General features: G+C 47.9%; 1 protein-coding gene across 2 annotated transcripts in view; it reads right to left on the bottom strand.

Annotated features, from left to right (window-relative positions):
* CORO2A (coronin 2A) overlaps positions 1 to 21,227 on the bottom strand; it is a 56,635-nt gene that overhangs the window by 34,852 nt on the left and 556 nt on the right. The window lies entirely within an intron of this gene.

Genomic DNA, 21,227 nt, shown 5'->3' with positions numbered 1-21,227 from the left:
GTTAACAGTCCAGAGTAGCTCCTTTCAAATATGTATCACTGTTCAGGGTCACTTTTAAGAATGGTAGACAAAAGTCAAAAGTTTCATTTAAGTTCACTTGTTTGATGTAGCATTTGAGTTTAAACCTTCTCTACTGCCCTCATGTAAAAAAGCAGGCTCTATTTCCCCGAGAATAACCTCAATAACTCTGTGAGACTACAAAAAGGACACACAGAGGGAAGAGACCATCCTGTCCAGCTGCAGAACTGAAGGTGATAGCAAGTAAAAGGGGTGGGACGTTCAGAAGCAGAGATCACACCATGTCATGGAAAAAGAAGGAAACCAAGGAACAAAAGCATTCAAAGTGGAATGAAATGGCATCTGGAGAACTCACAGGAGTTGAGGAAGCCCAGTGGGCACAAGAAACTTCTCTTGACGAGGCCACCTGGAGCTCCTTCAGGGAAGGCATCCAAGGTCCCTGGCTACAGAAAGTTTCTCAGACTAACCAGGCTGAAAAATACCTCCCTTTTTGCATGGCTCTCCATGGCCATTGTGCATCCACCCAATATATGTCCATCAAGACACAAGTCCTTGGCCTCTTCTGTCCCTACTCCAACACAGATTAACATTTCACTGACTCAAGGCCGTAGAGGGAGGAGGCTCACCATTGACTCCAGTGATACAAACAGGCATCCTACTCCACCAGCTACAAGACTACATTTATTCAAAGCCTTTTTTACAAGTTTCATCCAAAGTAAGCCTGTGCAAGCACAAGGTCAGTACCTGTAGCACATCATTTTAGATGAGGGGTCTCTCACAAGACCTTATTGCAATCCTGGTATTGAAGCAGAGCATATAAAGGCTCCATGGATAGCAGAAGCAGCACTCAATTCAGCCAATGCAGACTTTCTAGGATAAGTAACAGTTTGTAAGCTCTAACAGAAAGCTCTCCAACTCTGCCTGCCTTCAGCTAAGCAGGGGGAGAACACACTGCCTGTCTGTGCCCCTGATCTCAGGACTATTTCAGTGATCAAAGGACAGTCAAAGCTCTTCTGGAGACCAGAATCTGGCACAGTATCTCCTCAGGAACAGACTTGCATCCTCTTCTCATGCAAACACACACAGAGATGCTCACACTCCTCAGAACACCCCATGCCTGGGCTGAGAGCGTTCCAGTTCATCATATGTGCAATGTGGATGGCATATGCCTCTCACCAAACAGTGTTTTCTGTTTTCTTGTGCTGCTCACCTCTAAGCAGGGTACAGACACATGCCAATGAATTAATAATGGTTATCTTTGCTTCGTGCTCTCCCAGCTTTGCTCAAGAAGCCTCCCTTCTCCTCGAGACATGTACTCCGCCTGGCCTGTATTGCTCCTCCTGCGTGAAAGCTGCCTTGGCATCAGGAGACACAGGCTGAAATCCAGTGAGATAGGAGAGACATTCACATTCCCAGTATCCCAGGACTGCTGGTTTTGTTTCTCAGAGCCAGCTAACATGCACTGCAAATTTCATGACATGACCCCACGTGGAACAGATTGTAAAAGAGAACTCCATACCTCAGGAGACCTTGCCTCAGTGCACTCCTGGGGAAAGCACGTAATATGACAATCTTCCAAACACCTTCAAGTACTGCTTTCTATTGTTTAGAGGCAGGTTTCCAAGCGCTGCCTATACCTCATCTGCCACTCTGAAAATCACTTCAGATGTTCAAGCGATCCAGCAAATCAAGAGAATTTACAGTTCTGAAGGACTTTTCTGAGGTTCTCATCTCTTGGAAGTTAGTGATAATTTGAAGAGCAGAGAGACCAACAGAAGAAAATAAATTTACCCCTCATTCCTTCTCTTGCATGCATGGTCAAAAAGAGCAAAAAAATGGAGAAAGGAAGGAATGCAAATGCTCATAAGAGGGATTTTGAAAGTTACAGTGAACACTTCAATCTGAAATGCCATGAAAACTTTTCATTTCCCTTTTCATTTTGTCTTTTGGAATGCTGAACTTGTGTTGCACTGGTAATACCTTTTCCCTTTCAACTTCATCATTTTTATGTGGTTTTTCTATAGCCAAAAACCCCATAGGGCAGCCTTGCTAGTCTCTTGTGAGCACTGTTTGCAGACATCCAAAGAGAGTGCCACAAGAGACTGAAACTTCCAACTCCATGCAATTAAGCAGAGTGAAACTCGCACACGGATACACAACTAGAAGGTTCCAGAGGAGACACATATCCTATTCTCAGCCCTGTATCAGCAGTCCATGAAATAAAATCGTTAAATACACTCAACTCCAAGTAATAAAATCAAAAGCAAGAATCACTGGCCTTCCCAAAGTCTGCCTGGGTCCATGATTTTCTCTGGCCGCTTCTCTCCTGTGGTCTTCAAGTCAGTTTCATTTGTCTTGTCTTTCTCTCCTGATAAATCCTCTCTCCTCCCCTCTCTGTCCTTTTCTTCCACACAGCTGATCCTCTCAAAAGTCACTCCTCCTTATCCAAAAACAAATAATGTAACTTGATGCCACAAGACATGAAGAGTCACTCTGGGAGATTCGAAAAGCCCTTTCAACTGTCTTGTCTCTGCCAATGGCAATTAGGTAATGTTTAGAGCCAGATGACAACAGCAAGATGTACATAAACTCAGGTTCAACAATGCACTGAACACCAAGCTGCACATGGGAAATAGGAAAGACATTCCCATTCCCAGTACCCCAGGACTGCTGGATTTGTGCCAGAGAGCCAGCTAACTTGCACTGCAAATTTCAGGACATAACCCTATGTGGAAAAGATTGTACAAGAAAACTCCATAAAAAGTACTTTCCCCTCTCCTCACTCTGCTATCCCCACAGTATATGTTGAAACTCGAAGACAAGTGCTACCTTCTCCCAAACCAGGCTTGTCCACACAGGCACGAGGTCTTGGTTTCAGTGTCTTCAATTTTAAAGAGACTGTTGGTCCCTCTTCTGATCAGACAGAGGCGTGCTTCTTGCTGAATCTCAGCAGAGGAACAGCAGCAGAACACATCTGTCATCAGGATGTGGTACAGCAGCAAGACTCTTCCAGGCACTTTCAGTGGGAAACAGCAGCTCTTATCAGTTGACTAACTAACCGAGCCAACTAAGACTCAGGTCTATCCAGCTAGACTGGGACAATTTTGGCAAAAACAAGTACATCACATTGTTATATTTACTCTGAATAATGCTACTAATGCTTCTCCCACAGGGCAAAGATCTCTCCCTGAGACCTGGTAGTGCAGGACACATGGTCTAATACACCCTGCCCCTGAGGTTAAACAAGAGCATTCTAAGTGACAAGCACTGAAAAAACAGTGTGCAGAAGAACTTCTCACACCCAGATGGCTTTAAAGTTTTCAACATCAGAGTGCTCCACATGCATTTCTCACCCTTACACAGAGAACAGGCACTTGGCTGTAACCCTGATAGGAGCACAGTGATTGCAAATCAAGTAAGCAGCTAGAAAGGTGTCTGCTTGTTGTGCTAGTCTGCAGGTACCACTTTGTAGCTACAAGCAACCAGTGCTGGGTTTCAGTTTCCCATCCCTTGTGTCCTTGCTTGCCATCAGCTTTCATAGCAACAAAACCAGCTTCATTAGAAACAGCAGAGGGGGCAAACATCTCCCTCTTGCTAAATCAACTATTGTTGTAAGATACAGTTTACTGTGAGTAGCACACATAGCTGGCCCACATTGCTACAGAGTCATTCTTGGTTTTCTCTGAAAGGTCATGGCAATGGCCTAAGGACTGGAAGAAAGCAAATGTCACCCTTATCTTCAAACAGGGCAAGACAGAGGAACCTGTTAGGAGGTTTTTCAGGGGATGCTGGGGAAAGGAAAGTGACATCAAAGCAAAAAAATGACATCAAAGAAGTAAAAAAATTAGCTGATGCACAGATAAGAGTGAGATAGTTGGAGAGTCAGCATTGCTTTTGTAAACCCTTGCCTGGCCTCACAAGCCAAGCTGCACTAACAAAAGCCATGATCTCTGCGACACTGTGTACTCAGTTTCCAATGCTACCATGATTCCTCACCACAGTGATAAGGTTAGCAAGAAGGTCCTCAAATGGTTTGTGAAAATGAAAATGAGTAATATCTACTTTTTGAGCGCTACAGGCTTAAGTTCAAAATAAACTCTGGCCACCTTATTTATAAGTCTACATGTCTCCCAGGAAGGTTAAATTCATGGAACATAGACAGATCGTCACAGGTCTTAGGAGTCCATCTTTTCCTGTTCTTCTCATTCATTTCTCTACACCCTTCCCTAGGATCCTTCTTTAAGGATCTTTTTCTAGAATTCTCCAGTAATGGACAGACCATCATCTTCCTCTGAAGCCTATCTGAGCACTCAGCTGCCTTTACAATTACAAAGGTTTTCCCTGCTTTCAAAATTAAATCTCCTTTTGTGCAATGAATGTCCCTTGCTTCTTATCCTATTTGGCCACATCACAGGAAAAAACTATTCCCTTCCTCCCACAGCAAGCTTTCCTCTACAGTTGACACATAGCTTTTCAGTATTCTCCAGTTTTTACTTCCTTCTCCTTCTGCCAGCCACATTTTCTCAGCAGCTGATGAATTTGTCCTCCTCGCTTCCACTCTCTTTGGCTGATCTGTATTCTTCCAGAGCAGTTGCACCTAAAACTAGCATACATCTATTTTACTGATATGGGTGAGCAGATGCCTCCTTTATAATTCACCAGATACTCTCCTGTTCATATTCTTGCTATAGCATGTCACTGCCTTGTGCTCAGCCTGGAAGGAACTGCAGTGCCTGGACACTTCTCTGCAGAACAGCACTAGTCTGACAGTACTGCATCATCAGAAGACCTGAACCTCTCACTACTGAACTGATTTTCCCATGCCATCGCTTCAGCTCATCAAGGCAAGTTAAAACCAGAGCCCTGTCCTTCTGCAGGCTTCCTGCTCCTCCTGTTTTCCTGTTTAGTATTTATTCCTTTGTCTTAATTACTAACAAAAGTACAGAACAGCATCAGATGGTAGGAAGAACCCTACAAAACTCTTCTTGATAAATCCTTACATTCTGCTAATTAGCTGTCATATGAGCTCTCCTGTATAGTTCTCTCAGCAGATTTACAGGTACCTTACCATTGACAGGGGTATCTAGTGCATATTCGCTTATCTTAATTGTGTCAAACAGCACTGCACATTTTCCTAGTCAAGATAAACGACATCTCCTGCTTCGCCATATCCTCTGGGCTCACCACACTCTGCAAGAGGAAGTCTGAGTGTATTGACATGATTGGTTTTCCAGTGCTTATCCTGCCTCTTTTGCCTCATTATTTCTCCCATGTGTTCTGCTTTTTCTTGTTGTTCTGCTATTTTCTTTACAGAAAGGCTCCAGCTTGCCTCTGTCCAGAACTCAGGAATCTCCTCCACCCTCTGCAGAGCCCTCAAAGACAACCTGCTAATTGCTCTGAATTGATTTCAGACAGTTCTTCATGTGTCCTGCAGCTTGCGCTGACTGGAGTCCCCACACGTCTGCCATGAGCACTGCCTAACCTCCCCTGCCCCACTGTAGCCCAAATTACCACTCATCCCTTCTTGCTGTTGCAGACAAATTTAGCCAGGTTTGGGTAGGGCTCTGCATTTGTCCCTCCAAGAAGCCAATACGGCTGAAAGCTGTGAGCCCTGCCAACCAGGGCTGTGCTGCTGGGCTGATCCCAGGGCACGTCCAGCCTATTTAGGTGGTAATAAGCAACCAGTACCCTAGTACACACTGGGGTCCAGGGACAGAAAACTGCTTGTTGTTCTTAACAGCCTACCAGGGGTGCAAGTTCTTTGGGATCTCCAAGGTTTTGTTCTGATGGGGCTTCAGAAACAGGTTTGTGAGCCTCAGACCTTAAGCTGGGCTCGACTCCGAGCCTTGGATGTTCTCCTAGGAATACCTCCAAGAGAGCAGGTCATGCATCCCCAGACACACCTCACCATTCAAATTCCACATCTGCTTGTGTAGTAACACCATCAAGGAGAAATTATCAGTAATAAATTCCTTCGGATCCAAAGTCAAAAAGACAACATGGTTATGCAGCAACACAGAGCTTTAAATACCATTTGTACATGTCATCTCAAACAATACCATAAGCTCAGAGGCTACAGATTTATTGTTATGAGAGTAATAAACAGGAGATATGCGGGTTTCACCTCTTGGTTCCACCTAACACAGGGCAAATAGAGGCAGTTGCTTCTTCCACAACTGTAGACTGAGAAGCAACACCCTGACTAGGACACTGCCTGTTCAGAGCCCCCAGATGGTCAACCCGACCAGTGGATCATGGCCTTGACCATGTCACTTAACAGCCAGATGTTAAAAGACAGCAAAGGGAGCTACAGTAAGAGACTGGCTGGCTTTTTATGCATTCAACCCACAGAGTAGTGCAACTACAGTCAGTGGCCACAACTAGGAAACGAAATCTGCCTTGCGGAGTCCACCACCTCATGTGGTACAAGCAGGAAAAGCATTTCCCATCCTTGACTCCGGGGTTCGTAGTACCACTTCAAGCTGTTTCTGTGAGAAGCACACACTGCCAGCAGCTCAGAAGGGGATCTCTGGGGGCTCAGGCAGTGCAGGCACAAGTACGCATGCTGCAGTTGAGCCTCTTCCCACAAAAAGAGGGTCCGTATCTCAGGCCAGCATGCAGAAACACGGGAGCTGTCTCCCACAGCCCTGCTGCTGATGGTGCGTGCCCCAGCATCTGCATTCAACAGTAGGAATCTCCATGGGTCAAGCTATTGAATATGCATTAGCAGAGTGTCCAGCATGAGGCACGGTTAAAGCAGATGCCTGGTTATCAAACCGTGTTGGCACGCATGCCACACCTCAGACACTTGAGCAGTGTCAGGGAAGCAGTTTAAGTCGGTGTCACAGGAAAACAGAGTTACTGGTGAAGTCTCACAAGCAGGACCAGTCCAGCCAGCAGTTTTGTATGAATAATGCATTGAAAATAAATAAATCTGGGAATAGTTTGTAAGCTAGAAAGGAGGTGGAGTGCCATTAGCGAAGTGATCTCACATTCCTCAAGTTGCTTTATCAATCTCAGTATTCAGGAAAAAAGGCTTAAGAGCAATCCAGACTCTCAAGTGAATCAACAAAACACACAAAGGACTGAACCACTTCTCACAGCCTCCAGGCAGTGCATTAGCTTTTAGAGAAGGTACCTACCACATAAATAATGCAGCATGTCTTCCAGAGCATCTGTACTCCAATCAGTCCAGGATAGCAAATAAAAACTTTTCAGCATGCCTTTCTATCAGGCTGCAGGACCTTTTTACAGCTGCTCAGAGGCATATCCTTGGAAAAACAAGGACATCTGCTACCAAAGCTGGAAGCCTTTTAAATCAGACAGCTAGGAACCAGTCTTTTAAATCACCCATCCTGCGATGGGCCTTGATTTTAACAATTGCCTTTCTTTGTCTTTTGTTCCTAAAGAATCCACACCCACCATGAAGGGGTTCAGATTAAGGGAGCTCAGACCACGGCTTCAGTCTGTGCCATCCCCCAAAAGAATCACTCCACAGCCTGCGCCATCTCCTTCTCCAGAGGGACAAGGTAGCCCCAGAGCACACTGCACCCCTCTCCCGCACTGTAAAGCAGCTTCATAACCAAAGTACCCTTCCCCAGCGTGGGGGTATGAGCAAGGAGCCTTCACCAAAACCTGGCTTCAACCATATGCTCAAACCTCTGTGTTTTCAGAGGCAAAGCAGCCAATGAACAGCAGTGCTTTGTCCATGTCTGTCACTAGCACCAGTTTGAACATCAATCGTCTTCAGAAGCACGATGGTCCCTTCTCCTCAGCAGCCTGCCGGGAGCTGAAGAAACTACTTCTGTCACCTCACTCCAGCAGCAGAACCTGTAGGCTACTGGTGACCTGAGGGAGGACATGCTGCTGGTGCAGATGGATTAGGGCCTGCAGAGGTGGGGTGGGACGGGACAAAAATGGCAACAGCAAGAAAGATCTCAAGGCCATATTCTAGAGAGCTTTCATCAGAAAACTCAGCTCTAAATAACATTTAAAAACATTTGCAGTTCTCCAGCATGGCAAACATACTTAAATATAGTGGCCTGGAAAGCTGGTTGTGAAAAAACACCTCTGCCTGTAGTATAAACATTGCGCAAATGCAGAGGATGTGAAGCAGGGGGTGAAGTTGTCACTGAAGATGGAAATTAGTGGATTTCCTCATCCGCAAAACAATGAGGCCCAAACCTTTCTCTGAGCAGGCACAGCAGCCCCTCTTGCCCCTTGTTTTCAGTGCACAGCAGCCAGGGCAGGACATAAGCTCTCACACATATCCCTAAGGGGAGGCATGGCAGACTTTCCCCCATGCTAGCATAGGTCAAAGCTTACAGAGGGTACCTGGTGGACACAGCCTTAGGAGAGGTGGGACAGTGGCTCCTCTGCTGACACAGGCATCATCTGTGCTTTTGCCTCCCACAAGTATCAGCTTGGGCTCAGGGATACAAACACTGCATAGAGACTTGGCCTGTACTAAAGAGCAAGACACCAGCAACCCATTGCCACTCTGAACCCCACAAACATCGTCACCAGCTGACACCACATCATCTCAGAGCATCCTTGTAGCGAGGGAACCCAAAGCAGCCCAATAAAGACCAAGGACATACCAAAGCCCCAAACTTGGCAAAACACACATGGTGCAGATTTTGTTCCTGTTACAAGACATACCAAGTATTGTGAACCTTAAAACAATTTTAAACGTGTATGTCCAAGGACAGGGCTGCTAGGAGTGAAACAAGACCCCTCTCCACAAGACAAGATTGATTGAGACAGCAAAAATGCAGTGGCCATCCTGGCTGAGCTTCCCAACTGCATTTGTACTCAGTCAAAGCTGAAACCACAGTGCACACCCCAAGGCAGGCAGCAATCCCCAGCAGGGTCCAGCACAGAAACTCCCTGATGGTGACACCTGCTCACAGTATTGCCACATCCCTACCACCCAGTATTACTGCATGGCTGTGCTCTTCTGTCATGCTGGCACAGCAAGGAGATAGACAAGGAAGCTATAAAATAGCCCAGCCAGGTTATTTTTAAGTGGGTCATCCCAGCACAGCCAGCAGCAACAGGCGGGAAGGAAACAAAGAGAAAAGCTGTCAGAGACCACAGCCTCAGACAGCTCTTAAGAAGATGTCTCTCCTGTCACCTGGCCTGATGAGGAGCCCAAGACTGTAGACACCCCCAGAACACTGTACAGTGAAGCCACATCATGAAGTACTGGCTGAATTGTCACCCATTCTTTACTGCTGGGATCCCTTCCAAGCCTGACAATGTGTACTTGAGCCTCCCCTGGGACAAAGCTGGAGGAGCAAGAAGAAATTAAAACAATAAAGCATACAGAATCACAGGAAAAGATTAGGCCAGAAGGCACTTCTGGAGGTCCAGAGTCCTACCCTCACCCCCAGCAAAGCCCACTGCAAAGGCAGGTCATGTTGCTTGGACTCTCCAGCTGAGTTTGGAAGTCCAGCAGGGATGGAGATCCCCTCCTTGGAAAACCTGTCTTGTGGAGAAGCCCAGGCTACATTTGGCCTGCAGGGCCCCGACAACTCTGGTCAAACTTGATGCCCAGCAGAACCTTGCAGCCTTCACTGATGAGCTGCTCTGTTTCCTGCCAGACCTAGCCCGCGCCACTGCAGGGAGCTGCCACAAATCGGAAGCAGAAGTCGACATTTATCTTTACTGAAGCTCACAGGGGGCTGGTTTTCCCACCATGAGAGGCATAAAGCTGGCTGGGAGCCTTCAGGTTGCTTAGGAAGCCCAGGGGCTGGTAAGTATCCAAGGAGGGGTCTATTGCCAGACCTTGGACTTCCCTGCAGTGGCCGGACAAGCATTGCTCTTCCCATGAGCAACCCAAGTGATTCACCCTGGAGCAAGGGAGCCTGAGGCTCTTGCAGCACCATCGCTGTCACTGCTGCCAATGGTGCCTGGAGCTGCACTTCCTGCAGGTTCACACCTCACTGAGGCACAAGGAGTGAAACACCACCTCATTGCACACGCGTTACCCCAGGCTGCGGAAGCTGCTCCATAGATATTTTTAAGCCAACGTCAGCTAGAAGTCAAGGTGAAGAGCACAGCCCACCCTCTAATGAGTGTGAAGAAAACTGTGCTCAGTCAATATGAGTCACCTTGTTCTGACGTTGTCTTGACCGAGCATTTGTATTCCCCTGAGGACAGGGAAATCCTCCAGGGATGATCCCACACTTGGCAACAGCACTGTTTTCTGACAGTCCAACCTCCCCCTTCAGCACACGTCCCACATCTGCTTCATGCGGTGCCCCTACTCCACAAGCTCTGGCAGAAAGAAAGGTGATGCATTGAGGACACAAATGGCTTCAATCAACATGGCCTTTAAGAAACACAATAGTGGGTCAGGGGAGCATGAGAGGCTGGTGAGACCCAAAATGATGCCAAAACTCAACTCGGTTTCATTAGGCTTATCAGAGCTCCCAGGAAGGGCAGGGAGCAGTGTGACTGAAGCAGAGGATGGGGCCACCTCAGCCTCATTGGAGAGCAAGCTCCTCCTTCCCCTGGTTCACCTCCAGCTTTCCAAGACAGCCTGTGTACTCCGGCAGAAAGGTAAAGCCTTGCCTACGTTCTACAGAGACAATACCCTCTTTCACCCTGCTGGTTACCTGGGCAGCAAAGAAAATATTGTTGCTTATCAACTTCCTTGTGAGTATAATGTGCTTCTAAATCCAATGAGAGGGCAAATTCCACCTTACACAGCTTTACTACCCTGACAAGATCCTTCTCTGTTACAAAAGAAAAGCAAATAATACAACAATCCTGGTTCAAAGAACAATAAAAACTGGAAGCCTCCTCCACCCCCCACACGCAAAAACTCATTATAAAGAGGAAGTGGTGAAATGCACAAACTTAAGAGACATTGCCACATTTCTTGTTAGAAGGCAGCCTTGAAAAACTCATTGTCTGACCTTTTGCAAGCTCAGCAGTTTCTCCTGAAACCAGAGCGCCATGCTATCGCTCTCCTATTTCACAGGAAGAAGCCTCCTGCTATGCAGGGCCAAGCCAGATTCTGAGTTTCAGGAACAAAGTTCAGCTCCCCATTGAAAAGATGAAGCTGGGTCTCAGTAGCCTGCCATGTACTTTGGGAAGATAGGGAAGTTTGGTCCTACTGCTCTTGATCATGAGATTTAAGCATGCCTGCAGACATCTGGCAGATTGGGTATCTCTCCTAAAGGCTACTGTACAGAAGGCTTTCCTTCCAGAAAAGCTGAGATTCACTGGCTTGGGGGGGGTTGGCCACCTTCAGAGAATCCTAAGACTTTGGCTAGTTGCTCACAGAAGTCCAAATGGGGTCCACTGGGCTAGCCAGGGTTATTCCCAAACTCTTCTGCCTAGCTAAGGAGTTGTGGCTGCCACCGGAACACAGGTATGTTAGGAAATGTGAGGTGGCCAGCAGGATGGCACGGCAGTGGAAATACAGCAGGTGCAGGTGTTTCTCCTGAGTTTGGTGAAGGTTTGGAGGCTACATGCTTCACTTGAATGTCTCAGCTACAGCCCTTAACATCTAATGTGACCTAATGCAATGGCACTCCCATGACTGAAGGTTCATGCACTGCCCAGACCACCCAGCATAGAACACTTGCAGGACATGATGAGATTCTGGCCAGTGAGAGCAAGCCTGGCCTTAGGATCTCATCTCTGAAGCTACCTGGGAAAACTGAGTCTGATCAACCAGGTGAAACAGAAACTGTCACAGAGCCGGGGCACTAGCCCGGCTCTGAAAGAAAGCACAAGCACAGATGTGAGAACACAGCTCAGGGAACCTAACTTGCCTCTGGGGGTCTCCAGAACAGCCTCATGGTCAACCTGCCCATAGTTCTAAATCAGGGCAGATGTGGAGCCTTCAGAACCCCAAGGATGAGGAGCTCTACCAGCCTGGTCCCAGAGGATGCAGCTTTCTCTCATGCCTGACCTACTTCCCTTCAGCTGCAGCTTGCGTCCTTTTCTCCTTGTCACACTACCCGTCCCTGCCAAGAAGAGTCTGGCTCTGTAACTGCCCTTCCAGGAACTGTATCACGCTGTTAGTAAATTAGTTTGGCAGCAAAAGGCACAGGTACCTACAACCACAGACTAGAGAACCAGCTGTGGGTTTCCTGGTCATAAGCCATGGAGCAAAGGGAAGCAGTCCCTATATTTCTGGGAGCAACAACAGCAGGACCTTGCTCTTTAAAAGGTGGTGGGCAGCATCAGAGGTCTTCTCTGCAGTCCATAGCTGCAGAGTTCTTCCATCTCCCTTGCAGCACCATCTGCCTGCAAAAAAACACTGAAGGACCCACAGAACAGCAGAATGTGGAGAGCTCTCCAGCAACCATTCAGTGCCTGTGGAATTGCTTTATGATTGCAATTGAGGGTTTTCTCTTTAACTGCCTGATTAAATCAGAATTGACATTGCTCTGTTCTCTAGAAAAAACTCTTAAAGCACTTCAGAGCTCTCTAACACCAGGCCCCATTTATCTGATGCATGACAAACCAGCAAGAGAGTATAGCAAAGGCAGGTGCTACAGACACAACAGCCAATGCTTTCTTCTGCAGCATCACAAGTTTTAAAATCAATCCACCATTTAGAGCAGGGATAGTGGGGTTCAGTTGTGTTCTTTTCAGTTCTTAGCCTGTCCTTGACTAATGCTAACTAAGTGGGAGGACTACCAATGCCTTCTTTGCCAGGGAAATGAGATTCCGTGCCCATTTATTCACCCTGTGGGCTTGGCAAACGTAAAGTGTCTTGGAAATCAGTGGCATCATTCTGAACCGAACCCATCGGTGCAAATGCAGCAGCAGTGTTTGGTTCAGACTGGGGGCACGCTTTTGAAATAAATCTCCTTACTGCTGCCATTTACTGCACTCCAGTTTGCATTGCAAAACTGTCATGGAGCATGAAGACAGTATTCCCTCCAGATGAAACTAAAATCATTCCAGGATCAGAAGCCAGTGCACTCCATCTGCTAATGGGATCAGCTGAGTCATATTAAAACCTCCAAAATGCCTGCAGATATGAAGTCGTGGTACCACATCTTTTACTCCACAGATCTACTCTTCTTGCATTGTAGATGTGGTTATAGTTAACGGAGGGGTGAGGTCAGGCACTGCACAGACACTTTTCCATAGACATCCCTCTCTGCTTGACCTTCAGCCTTGCCTGTCTTAGAATCATGGAATAGCTTGGGTTTGGAAAGGACCTCCAAAGTTCATCTAATCCAACCCCCTACAGTGAGCAGGGACATCTTACACTAGATCAGGTTACCCAGAACCATATCCAGCCTGGCCTTGAGTGTCTCCAGGGGTGGCATATCCACCACCTCTCCGGGCAACCTGTGACAGTGTTTTACCACCCTCATTGTAAAGAATTTCTTCCTCACATCCAGGTCTTCAGATACACTGTTTTCTTTACCTCCTCCTCCATGTATTGATCTCTTTTAACAGGTTTGGGTGTTCTTCCACCTCTGACCATTTCATTCAGTATCATCACCGTCCTCTGTGACCCATCCCCCTCCTCACACCTCAGCAATGAAGATCAGCCTCTCCTCCCATATAGTGGCTTGTTTCCTACATACTTTGGTCCTGGCAGCCTCTTTGCACACCTCCTCCAGTACAGGTTTTGATCATCTTCCCTCTCCTCCACCCCTCTCCAACCCCTACAGCTGGAGTGCACCCCTCACAGAACCTCCACGTCTCAGCTCAGCTTCCTGCTACAGGCTCACTCCCTCTATCACTGCTACTTTCCATGCCAGCCTATTTCTGCAGCACAGCTGATATGATGCCAACAAGCCAATCTTTCCTCTGCCTTTGAGTCAGGTCTGTCAGCATCTGTGCCTCATGGACTTTTTGAGCCAAGGGCTTATCTGTCTGCTCAGCCAGCCTTAATGGATTTTCCACCTGTGGATTCATCTAATGGGTTTTCTTGAACCACATCCCCAACATCCTGTGTCAATGAGTTCCACTGTTTATCTGTACCCTGTAGTTCCTGGGCAGGGATAAACAGAGGAACAATCACTCCCTATCTGAACTCTCCATCCCATCATCCTACCATATGTCAAAGGCCATATGTCATATCCGTTTTCAGGCATAGCATTTGCAAACTAAGCAGTTGCCCCTCTCTGCATGTCTTCTGCACTACCAGGTCCTCAGTGAGCTGCAGAATGCTAGCATTCCATGAGGTATTCGAGGCACAGCTGCGCCGTATATGTATCCAGACAGTGTTTGATCTTTTCATAGTGCCAGTGGAAAGGGAAAACAAAAACAAAAATAAGAATAGGAAAGGTAGCACAGCCCTTGAAGTCTGGCTGTAGATTCAATCAGCATTTGAAATCCTGATATAACGCAGGCCAGGCAGCTTGGGAAGCTATTTCCATGCCTTAGGCAGCAAAAACAAAGACTGTCTGTGGGAAGAAGAGCGAGAAGAAAAGCACTGGGTAGGACACACTGGGCTACACTGCACCTGACTGAATATGCAGTTTTCTCTGGATATCTTATATGTGTTCATGAAATTACATCTGCATCTAGGGCTTTTCAGTACCAGGGAAAGTCTTTAGGCTCCAGTAAACTTCTGCAGACTACTCAGAGCCAGAGGAGCACCCAGCTACTGCTCAGAGAGATGACAGCAAGTGGGAACAGCCTCACGGAGGGACCAAGCAGGCCAAGTGCTGCCGCTGCCCTGTGTGACACCCTGCGATGCCAGAGAACTCCGGCACAGGAAGGACAGCAGACAATGACAGGCAGGTATGGAAGCAAAGAAAAGGAAGGAGGTTTAGAAAGAGCTTAAAATAGAGATATGAATTTCCTGAGAAAGACGCACCCTTACATTTATAGACTAAGACACCATGCAATCATCTGCCAGTGTCAGCAGCACCAGAAGCAGCAATGAAAGGTGTGTGAAAGCCTTCTTGTGCCACAGATGGCGTCTGTGCTATTAATCTTCCAACCCCCCCACAACTAAGCTTGACTGCAAGACAGGCAGAAACAAGAGTACAAACACTGTTATTTTATTTTTATTTTTAATAGGTAGTTGTCATGAAGTCACAGAAAAGTTCATGTTGCAAGTCATGCTGTCAGGGAAAGAAGAATGGGTAAGACACTGGAAAACACTTCTGAAATACACAAAATCATACACAAGGTAATGACTGGTTTCTCGAAGTTGAAAGAAAGAGGAGGTAGAGAAATTGCCACTTCAGTTCCCTCTTTACACATCAAACAATTACACATCAAGCTCTCAGTTAAGTTCAAGAAGTCCTGTTCCACTAACAGCCCACAAAGGGCTGAACATCAAAACCAAGCTCTCAACAGTAAGAGATTCCCCAAGCTAACAGCAAGATGAGCTTTACTGAAATGCTTTTTGAAGCTTCAGGGATGACCACAATATACTCAAGGACATCCTTTGATATTTTGCCTCCATTCAGTGGACCCATAAGCAGATGTGTACTGCAGCAGAAAGTTCTCACCACTCATCTAAGTTTAACACTTGGCATGAGTGTTGGGAAAGAAGCACTGGAGACAGGGACCAAAGCAGGCTTTCCAGGTGGAGTTCAGCTATGGGTTTCTTTCGTTTAACTTCTTCGAATATTGTTCCTAGTATCATTACCAGCTTTTCACTTCCAGTATCATGACAGAATCGCAGGCAAATTTAGACTGGTAGGAGTCTCTGTAGCCCTAACTCCTAGTCCAAGCAGCCTGTAAGTCAGGATAGGTTTCCCAGGGTCTAGCCCACATGAATTCTGAAAATCTCTGAAGGTGGAGATACTACAGGCAAGCCAACCATCCTGCTAAGGCCCTGGCTGGCTGATAACTGTGACCTCAGTCAGTCAACACACACCAGCCGCAGAGGCAGGTACTGGTCCTACACAGTGCTCTCTGTAGGGGATGACTTCACAGGGATGAGTCACCTACCCCTCCCGCTCCAGATGTCCAGCCAACACAGTCAGTGAAGTCCATCTCCACTTACAGTTAGTCTCCAAAGTGGCTCAGAGGGCTGCTGCCTTCAAACTGTCATCCCTCCAGTGACCATAAGCCAAAAGTCAGGAGAGAAAGTTAGTTGTCATGCTGGGGAACAAGAATACCACCTGAGGGCCCTATAGGCAAAGTCCAGCAGAACATGCTGAGAGCTTGGGAAGAGAAGTGTATGCTCTCCAACATGGTGAGGCAGGATGTTTTGGGGGCAACAAGCTGGGGAAAGGAATCTCTGTAAGATGCCAGGTAGCTGCTGTTCAGCTAAAGGCAGGCTGAGAGACATCACTACCTCCAGAGAACGCTGCTGGCTGCACTGAGTGGTGTTATTTAGAAGATCATCCTGTTCAAGTTTCTAGCAATGGATCATCCTGGGATGCGCTTCCCACAATTCCTCCTCTTTGTTGCTAAGAACACAAATGCATCCTTATTTTGCCAAATGGTAACTTCTGCTTCCAGCTACTGGCTCTCATTCTGGTTTGTCAGCCGGATTGAAAAATCCCTATCTATGAAGGTACAAGAGCATTCTTTTCAACTCCACAGGAACCAAGAGTTCACCAAAACACAACCTGTACACCAAGAAAGATGAAAGTACCATCTTTGTACTTGAGCTTTCACTTACAAAATCTCAGCGAGGGCTTGGGTTTTTCTGCTCAAAGACTTGCGTTGCCTGAGAGGGTGCATCACACCCATTGCTACTGCACAAGGCTTAATGTATGGCAGGGGGCAAGAACCTCAAATAGGTGCGAGGGGGTGCAGAATCAAGCCCTTCGATCCCTCTTAAACCTTTTAAATGAGTGCCATGATTTTTAAAATTGTGAGACACTGAATTCATATTGATTTCCACTGGAAGCTGTTGAATGTCAGGCTATCATTAGCAAAATCAATCTTTTCAATTAACACTTCAGGCATCAGTTACTGACACCAAGACCTTCGCAAATTCAAAGAGAAACATGAGCTACAGCCGTGACCACAGGCGGGAGGGGTCAGAAGAGAAACTATGATCCTCCCTGGCTGTAAGGGAAAGAGCCTCTATATGTAGGAGGAGCTGAATATTATGAGAGCAGGAACTTGGAGCAATGCTATTCTGATGTTGTTTTTGTTCCTCTGTGCGTGTATTTTGGTATTCAAATTCAATTGGGGAAAATGGCAGAGAAAAATAATGTGAACTAATTACATTTAAGTAGATGTTAGCAAGACAATCTTTGACTTCTTCTATTTGTCTACTGCAATTAAAGAGCTGCCTGGGTCCTCTGTGCCTATTACCCTGCAATTTTGTTGCCAGCACAGGTTCATTTCAGTGACCAGATAGGATGGAAGAAACCAGAGGATGACAAGGAACATCGGTCCTTCCTGGCATCATTCACGTTACCAGGCAGTGCTCCTAATAACATCAATACAAGGTTCCTGACAAAAGAGCACTGCAACTGTGCCAGCAGCTTGGGCAAAATGGTAGCTATGCTTTTCTAAGGCAGTATGCTTTATGTTCTTCAAGATTCATGTATTCTTGCTCAGGGCAAACACTGTGAAACACTGCTCCTGCCTGCCCTTTCTTTCTGACTGTCCCTGCTCTACTCTGCATACAAGCTGGAGCCACAAGGTTCACATTTGTTTTACTGGTGTAACGCTGACCTGAAGAACCTTGTCCTGCCACCTTTTCCTGGGAGGAACATTCCCAGCGTTGCCCACTCTCCTGTTTAAGCACAGCTCCCAGAGCTGCAGGAGGAAAACCAACACGGAGTTTGGCCTCTCCTGCTTTCCTTGAAGCTATCTAATCAGTTTCCAAGGACTTTGTCTCAATCTCAGGAATAAAAATACCACAAAGGCTGGAAGTTTCTGCTACTTGATCTTACTTATCATTTTCCTCTGTGACTTTGCCCCACAGAGGGAGAGAGGCGGTGCAGTCACTGGTGCAGAAGACCTCCTCTCTACAGGTAGGAACATCCATGTTTCCTGGAACAGAGATAAAGAGCACAGCGGCTCGCCAGGCTGGAAAGAACCCCTTGCACAAACCAGAGCCCAGAAGGATGCTCAGGAGGGAGAGAGAGGCCAAACTTCGGGCACTGCTCTGGAAAATGTGAAACTGTGTGAAATAGAGCAGGGAGCAGGTCAGCAGGGGAAGAGAGAACAGGGCTTGGAGCTGCACGCCATCATCAGTCCTACCACATTTCCACACTTTAGAAAGGGCTTTGCTTGGCTCAGGGTCAGAAAGTCCTATTTGTGAATCTCAAAGTGCTTTGGAAATAGTAAGCACCAGCATTACCCTAATGGAGCCCTGCAGGGTGTATTTTCAAAATGGAGAATTGCTGGCAAGCCTGCAATACCGCAGAGGGGAAACCCCTGGAAATGCTAGGCCAGTCTGGCTTCTCCTCGCAAGCCAGTATAACCCAATGCATGTCAAACCCCCTCAAGCCCATACAGCCTCCTGGGTGATCTAAAGGTCTTTCCTGTTTCTCCTGCAGAAAGGCAGGAGGCGCGTCAGTGTAATTGCTATGTGCTGCTGGCTGCTCGCCTCAGCTAGCTCTCAGCAGCCAGAGCAGCTTAACGTGCACTCCAGGGAAGCCAGGTAATGACTACATGTGAAACACCTCACCACAGCATCACTCCTGTCTTCTTGCTGGGGGAGCAAGAGACCAGTCCATCTGTGTGCACCAGGAGGTGCAGCCACCATCCAGCCTCACTAGGCATGGGTCCGCAGGTCCCCTTGAGTCTGAGCAGTAGGTTTAGCAGCAAGCTCCTCAGCAGCCACCCAGTCCTCATCCCACTGGCCAACTGTGATACTGTTAAATAAATACATTTTATTGCCAGAAAAACACTGCTGCTCTTTGTAACTGGCATATGGGAACACTCAGGTAAGGCAGTGGGTTGTTTGGGTTTTTTAATTTAAGCGAACTTTCCTGGAGAAGGCTCATTTATGAGAACAAAGGACAGGGTCTGGCCATGAAGGATCGGTACTCTGCTGAGGTCCCCATGGACCAGCCAAGAGGGGATGGTGAGGAACTGATCTGGGACAGTATCTCCCCACCCTGTTTCTTCACATAAGGTCTGTGTCATACCCTGCCACAACCCATCCTCCAACAGTTTCCCTATTGAAATCCCTGCTGTGGAAATCAGGGCCCACCAGGGTGGGATGAAAGCTTTATGCTGTGCAGCCACTGTGGGCCAAAGAATACAAAAACATCAGAGGCAGCAAACTGGCCACAACATAGGTCATGTGCAAAATCTACCTTATCTTGCCTCTGAGGCAGCAGTCTCTCACTGCAAAACATCACCTTTGCTTCTGGAATTTGCTAGAGCCTCCAGCTTTCTCCCTTAGTCTCTGTAACACTGAAGCATCTGTGTGCCTGGGCACCTGCAGCTCACAGCACAGGGACTGGATCTGTGCTCAAGTGTATGTTCACAAAACACAATCTGCACGTGTGCAAGTGTGCATCTGGCAGCCTAGACAGCCCACAGGCAAGGAAGAGCTGCCCTTACACAGGCACAGCAAACCAATTCCAGAGACCAGCAGCCTGTGCAGTGCCAACCCACCTAAAGCAAGACTCACAGAAACCTGCCACGGGGTTGGACAACCCAAAATCCCTCATTATGCAGCTACTAACAAATGTAGCAGACACATTCAAATATTATTTGAATAGTTTCTCCCAGGGGAGGAAAGAGAGTGATAAACCCACCACATCTGGAGGTACCCTGACCTGCTGCGCACACGCAGCGGGCACGCTCTGATCCATGGGATGGAGGTGAGTGATGGGGCTGGCGAGGGTGGTGCAGCCACAGAGGGCAGTGGTCTCCCTCCCTCTTGGGACTTGCACAACCGGCACCCTCATGCAGAGTTGCTTTGCCTCCAAGGAAGGGAGGTCAAGGGGAGCTCCGGGCAGAGCCATGGTGCAGGCAACAGAATTGTCTAGCTCTTTGTCCAAGCATCTCCAGTGCCTGAGCTTCACATTTCCCAGGGCTGTGGCAGCTCTGTAGAGATGACAATCAAATCTGTAGATTGATTTGTTGCTATGGTCTAACGGACTGAATTATTTTGAAATACCTCTCATCGATGGAGCTATAGCTTGTCTGCAATAATGCAAATTCACCAAACATCAGCACAGATGAAAACACCTCCTTTTTGCCTTGTCTCTAAGAAACAACCAGCTCCCCCCATCCTGCCTCCCGCAGCTTTGCTCAAGGTTTTCCTGAAATGCTCACACCAAAATATGAACTGCCTTCATGTCTCCAGCAGTCACTCCCTATCTCTGATCAAACCAGGAGAGATCCAAACAAGGCACAACCAGTGGGAAAACAAAAGGAGCAGCAGGACTACACAGGCTGCTCCTTTGTTAACCCACTGGGGAGCCTGCACTGGGAAGCTTAGAAGGCAACCAACACCCAACCTCCCCCCAAGTGCAGAAATCACTTCCCCTGAGCACCCAAGAGGCCAGAAAAGGATAAACCTGTCCAGGCAAATCCCCTTCACGGGGACTGCAGTAAGCACAGTGCCTTTTGAGGAGCTGTAAGTGAACGGGGTGGTGGGGTGGAAACAGGAACAGCCAGGATGCTCCAGAGCAAGACAAGGAGGGTACCACTCCATGCAGGGTGAACAATGGATGTTCAGCAAGACACTGCACATAGCTGGCCTCCCCAGGCCACCAGGGACTTGTTTGCAAAGTGCTGTCATCATTACATATCCCTGCGCAATGGCCCCTGACGGAGCTGCGGGATCAAAGCCAGACCCACGGAAAGAAGCAGTTCCTCTAAAGCTGTGCTGCCTGGAAGTAAGACCACTTCAACGGCTTGCCCTGAAGGGGGAACCGCCACCAGGAGGCCCCGCTGCAGGAGAGGATAGACCAGGTGTCATCTAGCTCTGCGCCAGACGTGGACTGACATCAAGCACCCAAAATCCCCATGACTCCAGCACAAAGGGGCCAAATCCAACCACTGGCACACACACAGAGACCTGGATCAGACTCTCGCTGTATCACACGCAGTTACACAGGCGCCAAGCCGTGCACCGACGGGCAGGGCTGGCGGGAGGAGGCACGGTGTGCCTCCCGCCGCCCGATCCTGCGGGGAACCCTGTTGCTCCGTGCTCCGACCGCGCACCGCGGCGGCTCCCGCCGGGGCTGCGTCTCGGTCTGCCACGCTCGCCACTGAAAACCCGGGCCGCAGTTACCTGCTGAATACCGCCCGGGGAGGGCGCGACCGGCACTGGCGGCACCGGCTGCGGCAGCCGATGCCGGTCGGTGCCGGTGGCTGCGCGGCCAGCG

The sequence above is a fragment of the Strigops habroptila genome, chromosome Z (assembly GCF_004027225.2).
Source record: "Strigops habroptila isolate Jane chromosome Z, bStrHab1.2.pri, whole genome shotgun sequence".
Lineage (NCBI taxonomy): Eukaryota > Metazoa > Chordata > Aves > Psittaciformes > Psittacidae > Strigops > Strigops habroptila.
Note: the sequence above shows the minus strand (reverse complement) of the source record. Positions and strands in the feature narration are given on the sequence as shown.